At 38.3% G+C, this 13685-nt stretch overlaps 1 long non-coding RNA gene across 1 annotated transcript; it reads right to left on the reverse strand.

The window, feature by feature from the left end:
* Nucleotides 1-2401: 2401 nt before the first annotated feature.
* Nucleotides 2402-8171, reverse strand: LOC114020521. Its single transcript, XR_006287924.1, has 5 exons — nt 8073-8171; nt 6223-6329; nt 5268-5370; nt 4649-4780; nt 2402-3498 (listed from the first exon to the last, which is right to left on the reverse strand). It is a non-coding gene; the product is annotated as an uncharacterized LOC114020521 (long non-coding RNA).
* Nucleotides 8172-13685: the final 5514 nt, after the last annotated feature.

Consider the following 13685-nt stretch of genomic DNA (forward strand, 5'->3'; position numbering starts at 1 on the left):
TATAAAATCAACATGGTGGGAGCACATCAGAATAATGCAGGGGTTATCCTGATTCTAGCTACAAACAATGAACTTTGGGGAATACAAGGAGAAGGTAAGGAAGACACCCCTTTATCCTGCCCCTAGGAAGTAATCAGGCATTGCTATCACAATCAACCTTGGCTGAAATGCTGCAAAGGACATTTGGGTGAAGTAAATTTCTTTATAGACAAGGTTAGTCTGTTAAGTTTAGTATTTAGAAATCATTTTACGATTTTGTTTTATATGTAACCCTTTTGTTTTCATTATCCATTTTCTGTATCTCTTGAACCTTTGATAATAAACATGTTGTTTTCACTACAAATAAATCTCAATGCTGCGGTATTACACAAGGAGCTGATATTGAAATGAATCATTTAAGCTGGTTTGCGCACTGTTCCCTTGGGGAAAGTAGCAGACCTGGTATTTCTGCAAGTGTTCAGTGGATAAGGAGCTGGACACTACAGGGGAACACTTTTAAGGGCTCAGGGACTAGTGTACACCTATTGTTAATCTGCAAGGCAGAGGAAGGGGTGGCTTAGCTCACAGGAGATTGTTTAAGTGGCTAACAAACTCGTGGTCTCAGGGAGCTGACACACAGTTAAGCACCCTCTTGATGGAGGGAGGGGAGTAACAAGGTGATTCACAGTCCTGGGTTACCAAGAACCATCTCAGGACCATCATCTGGCTCTAAATCAGGCTAGTTGTTTGGGGCCTGAGCCCCCATTCCTTATGCACTCTGCTCTTCCATTGAAGCAAAGGATATTTTGGGTGTACAGTAAGTTACAGGATTAGTTTCTTATTTGAAACAAAAGACAATCCATCTTTGTGGTTCCCATTCAGAGAATTCTACATAATCCCTCTACACTGTAAAAAGAGCTTCTCTCATCATTAAAAGGAAAATTTGTGATGCAACATTACAAAAATTCTCATTAGCACAAGTTACATAAAGCTCTTAACTTCCTTATGAGAGTTTTGAGGTGTACGTGCTGTAGTTCTCAAAACATTTGTTCTTTAATGGCTCAGTGGGACTGACTGAATTTAAGTATCCAGTTCTCCTTTATGAAAACTTTGAAAACTCACTTAGCTAATATTGCCTTTTGATCTTAGTATAAAAAGTTGAAGAAATAACTTAAGGCATTTTGTGAAGTCTGCTTCATTCCCTCCAGTATATTCTATACTGTTTGGTTTAGTTATCTAAGTGACCAACAATGGTACTTCCATTGTCAGACTATTCTATAATCTAAAAAACTTTACAGTTTGGACATTTTTTTTCCTAGCTAGATTACATTTTCCTTTCCTTAACTTCATTCATTAGTTGCTTGAATCCCTATGAACAATTCTTCTTCCTCCTTAAAATTTATACCCTTTTAATACTTCTACATGATTTTCATATCTACCAACTCAATCATCAGTTACCCAGAACATACTTAGCTATTTTATTCTTAATAAATCAATCTTTCTGTTTTAGTAATTTTCACTGTTTTTCTCAGCATTCCTTTCAACAAACAATTTTGGGCATGAGATATCTACAATTATATGCAATATTCTAGGTACGATGTCCCCAGGGCCCTGCAGAAATTACCACCCCTCCAGTCCATGATGCAAGGCATCTGTCAAAAAACATATTTGTTTTTATTTCATTACCATATCAGAGTATTTCCGTTGCTTTTCCAATATATGTTTTGTTTTTTGCGATCAAATCTTTGAACAGTCCACTTCAAGATATACTGGCCATTTATTGGCTTAACAGTTTACACTGAGATTGTAGAATGAAATCTGCAGATGGGCTCAACACCTGTGAAACATCAAGTCACTTTTTCAAGTGATTTATGGTAGGTCTACATTGCAATGTAAGCCCGCACTTGAGCCTGGCCTCAAGCATAACCTCCATTGTCTCTATGCTGCAATTGTGCTAACCCAGGACCCCAACTCAAGTCCCACTAACCCTAGGCTTACACTGCAGTGTAGACATACCGTAAAAGTATGGATTTGGGTGCCTAACTTTAAGTTTGAAAATGTTGACATGTGTGGAAGAAGGCTAGAACATCCTGAAAGACACCACACTTGTGGAAAAGTAAACAGATTGTCAAATATAGAAAAAGAATTTTGTGAAAATTTTGAAGTTGTTCTCATTTTACAGCATTCAAATGGACTAACTTTTGGTGTTTTTGAAATATTTCATTAGTAAATCATTGATTCCCTCTCGTCTCCCATTTTTCAGGTTCTCTTCCTTTATTCCTCACCCCTCCAGTCATTTTCAAAATAAAACCTAAACTTTCAAATATGATTTGGGAGGCGGGGGGAGAAAGCAAGAAAGGAGAGGTGGTGGTAAGGGAAAAGAAAAATTATAATCAAAAACATAAAAAATATTGTGAGCATTTTCATTAACAATTTATTGACATGGACAATATGTTGCAAAAAAAAATTCTATTTTCAGAAAACGCCATTTTTTGACAAAAATCTTGTTGGTTGAAAAATTGTTACTAGTTCTAGTAAATAAGCAGCTACAATAAAAGGAAATTTCTCAGACTTCTTCAGGACAATATTTGCTCTGTTTGTCAAATCTGTAAACTTGAACACATACAAGGAAAAGAGCAGATCTCCCCTGTTCTGAGGGCATGGCTCTGTCAGGCTGTCACCAAGGAGTCACTGATCAGGATCACTTGCCACTTGTCCCTTTCAGTACTTTCCTTTTCTTCACTGATTATTCCATTATCTAGCAGGATGTCTCTAGGTCAAAATTTTAGGTGGTACACTTTAACTTGCTGTAGCTTTACATATGTTCATTAAGCAAGGATGCTTTTCAGTGCTGTGTCATGGCTGATGGCTGTATTTTTCCTTCTGCTTTAGTGCCTATTTCAGGAAAGTGTACTACGAGTTAGGCTCTGGAATTACCACCACGCACAACAGGCGGGCCCCTCACATGGAATAGCTATCCCATTAAATTAGCATCGGTGACCTATGCACAGAATTGAGATGGAGATACATTTTATTTTCTCTTCTTCTGAGTGGGGCTCCAGCTGTCCCAGTATTACCTTGACTAGGGCATCTAGTTGTATGTCTCCAAACACACACTCTTCAGTTGTGTCCTATATTCTTCCATCTTCTTACTCTTTGTCTATTCCATCTGGAATTTTCACTTGCCAGAGACTTCAGCTCAAACCTTCATCCTCTTGTAGAAACAGGGACATTCAACATGTCTCACATAAAACTGCCTTTGATCCTTGATAACCAGTCTATATTTAAGTTTATGCTTCTTAACTGAAGTAGTGGCCCTTCACTGGTTGAAACTTACGGTGTAAGCACCATACTCTCTCCAAAATGCCTGTCTGCAGTCTTTTCTCCACCTTTCAGCTAGGCTTCCTGAATGTCAGCAATTATACTGGCTCAACTGCACTGTTCATTAACAATGACCCACAAAGCTGATCTTTTCTCCCAATCCCCTCATAACACTTCCAAGGCAATCCCATAAAAGTTCTAGCAACACAGGGAATATAGGATGTTATTGTCCGAAACCACAGTACCATAACAGATTACTACATTTATTTCATACTAGCATGATTCCATAGCAGTCGTAATGCTGACTTTAACTATCTTTATGATAGCCATCAAATGATTCACTGTACAGCCACATATGACAAGAAGAAAGAATGCATGGAGAGCAACGAATTTTCAATTAAAAAACACAGTATCAGGAGATGGTTCTCCCTGCTACAAAGATATGAGATTTATTGTGCCATTGACACATGATGGATTTATAAGGGTAACTCCCATTAAAGCAAACATTTCTATATATTCTGATTTATACCATATCAATCATAAATCTAACACTCTAACTGTAGCTTTCAAATATCAGAACTAAGTTATTCTTTATTAGTTATATTGTATTCAACATGAAACAACAAAAAACCTGTTTAAGTTTTCATCTGTTTCTCTTGCAGTATTTATAGAGAATGATAAACAATCATGATTACTTTATCTTGCAGTGAGAGGTGTATAGCAAAGGGAAAGAAGCAATATACCAATTAACTGATTCATAGTGAAGGCTTTATTCATTTTCATTTCATATCAGCTTGCACTATTTGCCACTATCAAATCCAATTTAGATAGTCCAATGCAGGGCAAATACAGTTGATCCTCACCAATTTGCACTAGTGGCAGACTGATTCATTACAACTGGCTGAATTTTGTGAATTCTCATATGCAAAAAGCAATGGTTATACACCACAAAATATACTTTGAGAATTTTACAACTATAGTTTAGTTTAATTATTGATAATACTTCATAGTGTACAGTACTAGGTGCATGCAGAATAGCAAAAACTCTGTAATATGAATCCTTAACTACAGCACTCTGCTTAGTTACTGCTCTTCTTACATTATACATTATGCTTAATTTTTGTGACTACTTACTATAAAAGAAGAACCTACTAAAATTTTACATTCCTGACACAAATATAAATATATATTTCCATTTTCTCATCTACACATGTTGATACCAGAGTGAATTAATGTTTTCAGAAAAGCACTTAAACATGTGCTGCAAATGGTCCCATTTGCTTTGAATTAAGTACTTAAAGCACCCATGTGCTTACCTGCTTTACTAAATCAGGATCACAATACTTACTGTTGTGTTGATTTTCACCTTATTTAGCTAATTTCCCTTTCCCGATAAGCTACAGGTTAAATGCTCCCTTTGGGGTGGAGGTGATCGGCAAACTGCCTACTCAAAAGGTGCTGGGGTTAGCCTGGCTATCCCCTGAAAATAATTGAGAGAACTGGTCTCTGCAGCATAAACAAATCTAGAACTTAAGAAGGGTTGTTTAAATATTTTTGTGCATGTTAATTTTTAGTAACTGTGTTAGAACCATGTGTTCTACAGAACTATCACAGGTGTGGGATATTATTAATTACATATATTGTGATAGCACCAAGAAGCCCCACTTATGAAGCAGGACCTGATCGTACTAGGCACTCCACCAACAAAAAGATTGTAAGCTTTTTGAGGTAAGGACAATTGAAAGGCTTCTCTAAATGGGAAGTTATTCTGGTACAATTATACTAGTACAGTTAAATTACTTTAACATTTCCATGTGGATCTCTTACTCTGGAATAAGACTGGCTTTTTCAGCTTAGTTTCAAAGCAACATAAGCTAAACAAAAAGAAGGCCCTCTTAGATGAGAATAAGAGTATACACATGGGAGTTATATGGGTATAACTAGAGCGATATAAATTCACACTTTACCTTACAAATTGCCCTATATAACAGAAGTTCAGTCCACTGGTCTGTACCTTCTTTCAGCGAGGGCCTCAAAATATTTTAATAATTTGGTCCCAGGGAATAGTTTCTATAGGCATTGAAGACCCAGAGGTAGGCTTGTGGAAAGGATATTTGCCTTATTTCATTTTTGTTAACTAACCAGAATTCATCACTAATTACTCTAATTTCCCCCCTTATTATAATACACAAAAAGATTCCATGCAGCATCTCTATTAGAACTGCTTATTTTTAGATATTTGTTGATTTGGTATTTTATAGTAACCTTATAATGAAAGATCAGTAACATTATTTTATTATTAAGAACTACATGTATTTGGAATCACCTCATTGATTTTTTTTTTTTATTGCACTGTCATCTGTGTGTATTAATACATATCTAAAGATTAAAATACTGTATTTAACTAAAAGATTAACACCACTTCTGGACAATTTGGGGACAAACATCTTTGAAGTTCCTCTATCTCATGTCTAAAGCTTTTGACTCTGCATGAACTTTAAAAGTACTAATAAGACTCCTAGAACACCTAGAAATTGAAACTTCCCATCACAACTGAAATTTGTCTATTTTAGTTAAAATAAGTCATTTGGTTTAGGAAAGATGACAGTACGACCAATGTGAGGCCATGTACTTATTTAAGAAAGCAAGTTATTTAAAGTACTACCCTGTTCAAATTCTTTATAGCTAAAATAAACTGGGGAAAGATGTTGAAATACCTCCTTTCCCTCACAACTAACTCATCATTTTTTCTACTTTAGTTATTGCATATGATTTTTTTTGCCATTTGGATTAGGATCTTGATTTAAATGCATCAGATAACTCAAATGAAATTTGGTCCAAAAATATCTAATGAATCAGTAATATCAGCATACAATAAATATTCGGCGTATCATAGGCAGTTAGATTAATCACTTCACATACCTGTGGTTTTTCAGGTTCCTGTGCTTAGTCATGTGTACGCTCTCTTCATTTTCTTAAAGAGAAAAGTAACTTCTGTCAGTTTTTGTTCTTGGCTTCTACACTGCCACCTGTAGTCACATAGGAGAAATTAGTCACGTATTATCCTGTAAAGCCTACCATCACAAAATATTTCATCTCATTTATTTTACTACACAACCATACTAGTAAAATGTTCTCAACTGTATGAGGACAGTTAAAATACTAACACCGTGTTATGTGTAAACTTCTTTGTAAGGAAATACATGATTCCAACATAATTTAATTCAATATTAAATTGAATATTTAAAGACTAAAAAAACCAAACCCTTGTATCCCACCATCTACTTCTGTGTTGTAATGGATACTTTATAACCCTGAAAGGCAATACTATAACTTTTTCGGGTACAGAAATATCTGTACTTAGTTTTCCATTAAATATAAGACTATCCCAACTTCCATTTAAACATCACCATTTTACAAAAATGTACCTTTCATGGAGAACTTGGTTACCCCACAGAATTTGTAATGATATGCACAAAAAATTAATGTTGACAACGTGAAATTTATTTTCAATAAGACATCGAACTATGTTAAACTCTGTAATTTTCTTATTGCATAAAAGTCTATTTTAAATTTACTGTAATAAATTAGAAAATAACTTTTACTCCAGTATGACACATTTACACACTGGTCAAACAAAAACGCAGGCTGGGTATTCAAAGACCTCACAGTCATCATATATTTTTCGGGGGAATATTTTACTTGTAAAAGCAAAAGCCTATTCGTATTTACCAGATTTGTTTCATTCAGCAACTGAATGAGTTTCAAGGGAAAATAATCTTTTGAGATATTATGGATTTTTGCATGTGCACACTCTTTCTTGGCTCCACTTATTAATTTTTGATATCCTGTCTACAAGTAACTGTAGAACCACTCTCTCGAGTACTTCTCTACCTGGAAAAATGCTATAAAGTCATTAACTATCGGAAACACAATCATTTCCTCATGCCACTACGAGCACATGCATGACAACGGCTGTTCTCATATTTGAAATCTGAAATCCTAAAAGCTTTTTATAATTAACATAGTGTTGCATATGATTAAAACATCTTAAAAAAAAAAGTCACAAACTTGGAGAAACATATTTATCCTAAACAGAGATTAAACATGATTTGCCAGCAAATTTCTCTAAAACAAAAGACTGATGGTGCTTTATTGTGTTCTGCAGAGCAAGTGTCCTGCAGGTAAATCCTTGACTATACCTAGCTCTGCCTCCCTTGAAGCTACTAGCCAAAATTTCACCCCAAAGGGAATTGCGTTTTCCACATTGCTCGCTAAAAACGCCAATCGTTTCCCTGTCAAAATGTACGCATGCAGCCACCTTCGGCACCCTCATTGCACAGCTTGGCTGCTACCAATTCCCTAATGCAAGTAGGATAAATAACTAAATGACAAGTAAGCAATGCACGGAAACTACTCCAATCAATAACTCTTCCCCCCCCCCACCCCCACCCCCCGGCACACACGCGCGTTGTCTGAAAGGCACATACACACGGGATGAATCTGAAGATCTAAAAAAGATTTGACGGAAAGTAGGAGATGATGCGTCTCTCTCACACTCACACACCCCTATTTCCAGCTGGGAACAGACACATGCAGCACTAGATGACCCCGGGTCTGAGCCGCCCACCCCCAGGGGAGAAAGGGGAGGGTCACGCGCGCACCCAGAGACCCGCCAAAGGGCTGGGGGGACGCTGGAGCCACGCGGCTGCCCTGCAGCAGCCGGCGCGCCCCGGGGGCAGGGGGCTGGCCCTGCTGCGGGTGCTGCCCACCTGCGCGCGCCCGGGCTCCTCTCCGCCTCCCGGTGCCGCAGGATGAAGCAGCGGCGGCGGCGGCTCCTTGCAGCGCGGGGTCCCTCCTGCTGCCGCCGCTGCCTTTCCTCCTCCCCGCGCCACACAGCCAGGGGGAGCCGCTCGCTCCGGGGGCCGCGGCTCCCCGCCCCTCCGGCCGCTTGGGGATTCCGCGGGAGGGACGGAGGCGGCTCTGCCCCGAGCCCGGCTGGCGGGCACGTTCCCCCGCGGCGGCGGCTGCCCCGGCTCCGCTCCCGGGCGGCGGAGCCCCAGCGACTCTCCCGCGAGCAGCACCTACCCCCCTCCTCTTCCTCCCCCACCTCCTCTTCCTCTCGCCGTCCCCCCCTCCCCGGCATCACATGGCCCAGTCCCTGCCGCCGCCTCCGCCGCGACTCGGGGCGCAGCCCGCTCGCCAGCCCGGCTGCGGCGGCGGCGGCTGCTGCCTACACGCGGCGTGGCCGCCCCCGCCGCCCAACCTGCCACACACAGGGTCACCTGACTGGCTGCTGCGCGCCTCTTCCCCTTCCTCCCCCGCCGCCCGCGCCCTCCAGCCAGCCCACCTGCCCGCGCCCCCGGCCCCTGCCGCCGCAGCTACCCGCAGCCCTGCCTGCGGGGAGACTCCCCGAAACACTTTCCTCGCCGCCCCCCAACCACCCCCCGCCCGCAAAGGGGCGCTGACCGAGAGCAGCAGCGATTGTCCCTGCCAAAGCAGAGGAAGTTGAGCTCTGTGAGCTCCCCAGTGCAGGTCTCTGCCTGTGGGTACTGGTGTCTTTTCACTAGCCAGGCAGAATATAAATCGTCGTTGGCTCCCACGTCTGTTTGCCAGCCAGCACAGCCACGCTCAGGCTCGGTAGGCAAGGCAAACGAATCCAAAAGATGCAATAAGTTAAATGTAGATATTAACTACCCATCTTTCTATCCTCCGAGATCTTTATATCATTAAAGCAACAACGAAAACCCGACAGGAAGCACTGTGTTTTGGAAGGCACTTCAGGACCTGGGAATGCATGTCTGAAATGTAATTAAACGAAACAAGTGGACTTAGCGCATTTTTTAAAAATCATGCACATAGCTTTTAGGAATATGTTCAAAGTCCAGTGTTTGATTACATTTCAGGCATCTGATGGTGGAAGATGCCATAGCTGCAAGTCATCAGATTTTACACAATGTTTACCCACTGAACTACATGGACTTTTTTTTTCTTTTTTTTTTTTTTTTAACATTTGGAAACAAATCTAAAAAAAAAAATTACTGTAATTATAGCTGGAGAATGGAAGAGAACTCAGTTGGGGTAAATTTTCATAGTTTATACACTCGCTGAGGATCTGCCCCTCTACCTTATTAAAGAATAGTTCACTGATTTGGTTTTTGTATGTTGTTTAAAATTTTGGAAATAAATGATGTATTTATTTTAGTTAAATTATTTGTCTTTGTTTCCTATAGATCAGATCTCATCCACTGTGAAACTGACTTCAAAATAATATATTTGCATGACCCAGCAGTCCAGCTGGGTTACAAGAATTATTTCTACTGCATTATTATAGTTGAACTGTCTGATATAGAATTCTATTTTTTGGCTTTATAAAATACAAATCCATTATTTTAATACCCATCCCAACTATACATTCAAGTTTTTTTGTTTGATGAAACTGATGAAATTTTACCAACCTTTTAATCTAATCCTATATTTTAGGATCTATATATTTTAAAACCAATTTATCTGAAAACAAAAATCCATACAGTTTTACAAATCAAGCTATAGTCTATTTATACTGTGAAGCATGCTAAAAGAATCACTGTTAACCCTCTGACCCTTGTCTGCTGAACATTCACCTTGTTTTCAGGTACTCTTCTTTAGCCTGAGAAGTGAACTCCAAAAATTGCTGTTAACCTGGTTATTCTAAATAATATGAATACTGGATAAGAAGTACGTATTTATCAAAGACTAACTGTAGCAAGTGCATAAAACAATAATACTTTTTAATATGGAATGTAAACATTTCATTTATTTCAAAGCCATTTTAAAAATTCTTGGCTTCATAAAACTAGAATCTTTTCTATTATCTTTCAAACATTTATCCATTGATACAAATAAATATTGGTATTGTGTAAATATGTATTTGTTTCCTTTAAAAAAACAGCCTGTAAGCATATCTACAGCCTGTTTTAAATGGGAAAAGATCAAAGCCAAATAAAGCATCTTTACAAGGAAAATATTTGAATAGTCTTATGGAGAAAAGGACAGTAACTGATTTGTACACTTCGAAATAACATTTCTACCCTACTTCTACCCAGCAAATGCTTTTGGACTTTGCAACAACCTAACTGTTTAATGGTACAATATTTTAAAAGAGGATAATATGACCATCATTCAGATTTGAGTTTATAATTCTGCATACAAAGGTAATTGTTTCAAATTATGTCATAATTTTTAAATTCAAATAAATAATAAAAAAGCCTAAAGGTGCTTGACTTTAGACTTAAAGTTTGACCTCTTATCAATGTCTCTACATAAAATTATAATACCATCCAATGTGTCCCAAATAGGACAGGTTTTCCCATTTTCCTCTGCAACTGAATTTTTACTAAAATTTCATTGTGTGTATTACAATTTTTATTAACTAATGAGTACCATTTGGAATTTCAATAATTACCTGGAATTAGGTCTGCCAATGTCTTCATTTTGGCTTGTTGAGCTGCATCTCTTTAAACAAAAGCTACAGAGTAGGGACAATACAGACATGCCTCCAATCCAGAAGTATTAGGCCATTTTCCATTCAGTCCACAATGTATATATATTGCTTTGTCTGAAAGTGTCATAATTATACCTGCTACAAATGCAGTGAATCTGTAGCAGCAAGTTCTTTCACTGAACCATGTTGTCTGCCCAGGTATTACCTTCCTTATAAAAAGTCATCAATCTTTCAGGTCTTATATTAAGCCTCCCTAAAATCTAGATATTTTAAGTGAAACCAGGTGGAGGTTCCATCTTTATTCTGATTCTAAAAATACAGTAAATAAGCATTTGGCCACTTCACTGCTAATCCAACACTACCCTATTTGCCTGGAGTTCTTGAGCTGCAGAAAATTGCATAAAATCGGGTCCGTGCAAAGAATATCATGTTTCTTTCAGATAGCATTGCTTCTTCTTACCAGCATTTCAGATTTGAAAGAATGAATGAATTATGACAGGTTTCAGAGTTGCTAAAATAATTCAGAACCAAACTGAGAAGTCAAATAAAATACCATTCTTCTTCTAAATCTGGGAGGGAGTCATAGTGTAGGCAAAAACAAAAACCAAGTAGTTAATTCCACTTTCTTCATATTTGCACCAAAAAAGGCTCCTTTCTGCTTTCACCAATGCCACCAGAATCTATACTGCAATTGTTTAGTTGCTTCAGTGGTGAGAATTTTCAGTTTTCCAGATAATGAGTTGTGATTCAACACTCCTACTGATATAATGTCTCCACCTCAGCATCCATTTACTTTGTACAGTGTTAAATCAGGACTGTAATTCCCTTCCCCCAGAACCAAATCAGTGCGACCAACCCAGTGATTCCTTGTCTAGTCTGCTGCAGCATTCACCTTGTTTTCAGTTCCTCTTCTTCAGTCTCATGTATTAACATCTGATCCGCAAGAAATCTCTAGGAATTAGAGGAATTAGCCCAAAGAATGTTCTCATCATCTCAAAGACTGTTTAAACTAATTTGCTCTTCATTTTGACTTTCACTACAATCCCCACTTTTCCTACTGAGAAACTTTATCCCAGTTCTTGCCCATGTGGAGGTAGATGCAAGTTAGACCGCCTTTTTTTTTTTTTTTTTAATTATTATTAGATTGGTTTTGGCTTTTCTAGATTGATTTCCTTCTCCAGCCACCCTCTATAGGCTAATTCTGCTTACTTCCCAAAAATATTGAGGATTCAGATCATCTTAAATCTGTCCCTCTTCCTCTTCTCTCCAGCTTGGACGGCCTTCTCATTTTTCAGTCAAACCTCAACAGTATCAGTGTCTCCAGTCATTCTATTTTTCCTTTCCTGTTTCCTCAATTCCTGCTCCAGTTGTCACTTGCTGCCTCTGTCTGTACCTCCAGATAAATATACCTAGCAGGATATTTGCTGTCTGCCCTGTATATTATACCTCTCAGCTTTACTTTAGACCTTTTATTTCCTACAGTTCCCATTCCAAAATATAAAGGGCTCTGTTTCCCCAAATACTTGTGCAGCAAATTAAAATTACATATAGAATTTAGAAATCACTACTAAGAGAAATTATTTGCTGCTTTCTTTACCCCAAATTCCAGCACAAGTTCTGCATCGCAAATTCCTGTACAAGTTCTTACGCACATGTAATGAGGCAAACTCCACACTATTTAAGTCAGTTTATACCACTGTGAAAGCAGAATTTGGCACCATAAAGTTAAAAGAAGACTGGAGGAAGATAGTGATGCCCATTAATTTTTAGAACTATTTGAAGAGCTTAAACACCAAAGACAAAGAGACATTTAGGTCACCGTATGGAAGTATAACCATGAGTAATAGGATTAAAGTAAGAAAAAAACATTTACAAGTAAATTAAATTATACAATTCTTCACTAGGAAGTTATTTTACTTATTGCCAGTTAGCTACTATAGAAAGAATGTATAAAATATTTAAAATTCAGGAGTATGATGCTATGATGGTAATAAGAAAGCTACATTACATAACCCTATGGACTATATATCGTCATATCCCTTGTGAGCAGCTGGAAAATAGCCCTAATTCCAAACAATCACCTTGGCTCTTTTTGCTGTTCACTGTGAAAATCAACAATATGAAGAGTGTACATTTATATTTTTGAATCCCCTAATAAAGCTTCCACTTTTGTAGTCAGTTAATTTGCCAGAATGAGATCAGAGATGATTGCTAATGAAAAGGAAGGTAACTATACCAGTCCAAAATAACAATAATGCTCTCGTTAATAACCACTAATTTTCCTCTAACGTCTAATATTTAAAACCATTAATTTGTTCATGCATGAAGGGTGAAAATTCACCTCAGCGAATTGCATAGGTCAATAACAGGTCAAGTCCCTCAACACAAAATTCAGAAGTAGGATATGAATTAGTGGCAACTGGGAGGGCACTGTGTGGGTAATGACGGGAGAAATGGCCACCCTTGGGTAGAGGTGGAAGGAAGAGAACATATTTACACCACCAGATATAAACAAACTTTAGTACAAGGCCTGTGCTCCAGTCTGGGGCTAGACAACCCTGTAGAAGAAGGCTGATCAGCTTCCACAGATCAAGTTCCCCCTTAAAGGATTTCATTGATCTGAAATCCCTCAGACAAATTAACAGTTGCCTATAACACCTGATATCTTCACAGGCTGTCTATTTCCTCTCACGTCAAATTCTTCTTCTATTAATAGGATCTTTCAAGCCTTATTACTCTTTTTTTAAAAACAAGTATGTGAGTTATATATTTAGTTATAAGTTCAGAAACTAGACCAGAATGTTAAGAGACTAAACTTCAGTGAAACTGTCTGTTTGATCTTAAATTATAATCCTTCTAAAGACATTGAAATCTTTGAAACAACACTCCAGTCATATTTCAA

The sequence above is a fragment of the Chelonia mydas genome, chromosome 1, assembly GCF_015237465.2.
Source record: "Chelonia mydas isolate rCheMyd1 chromosome 1, rCheMyd1.pri.v2, whole genome shotgun sequence".
In the NCBI taxonomy this organism is placed as follows: Eukaryota; Metazoa; Chordata; order Testudines; family Cheloniidae; genus Chelonia; species Chelonia mydas.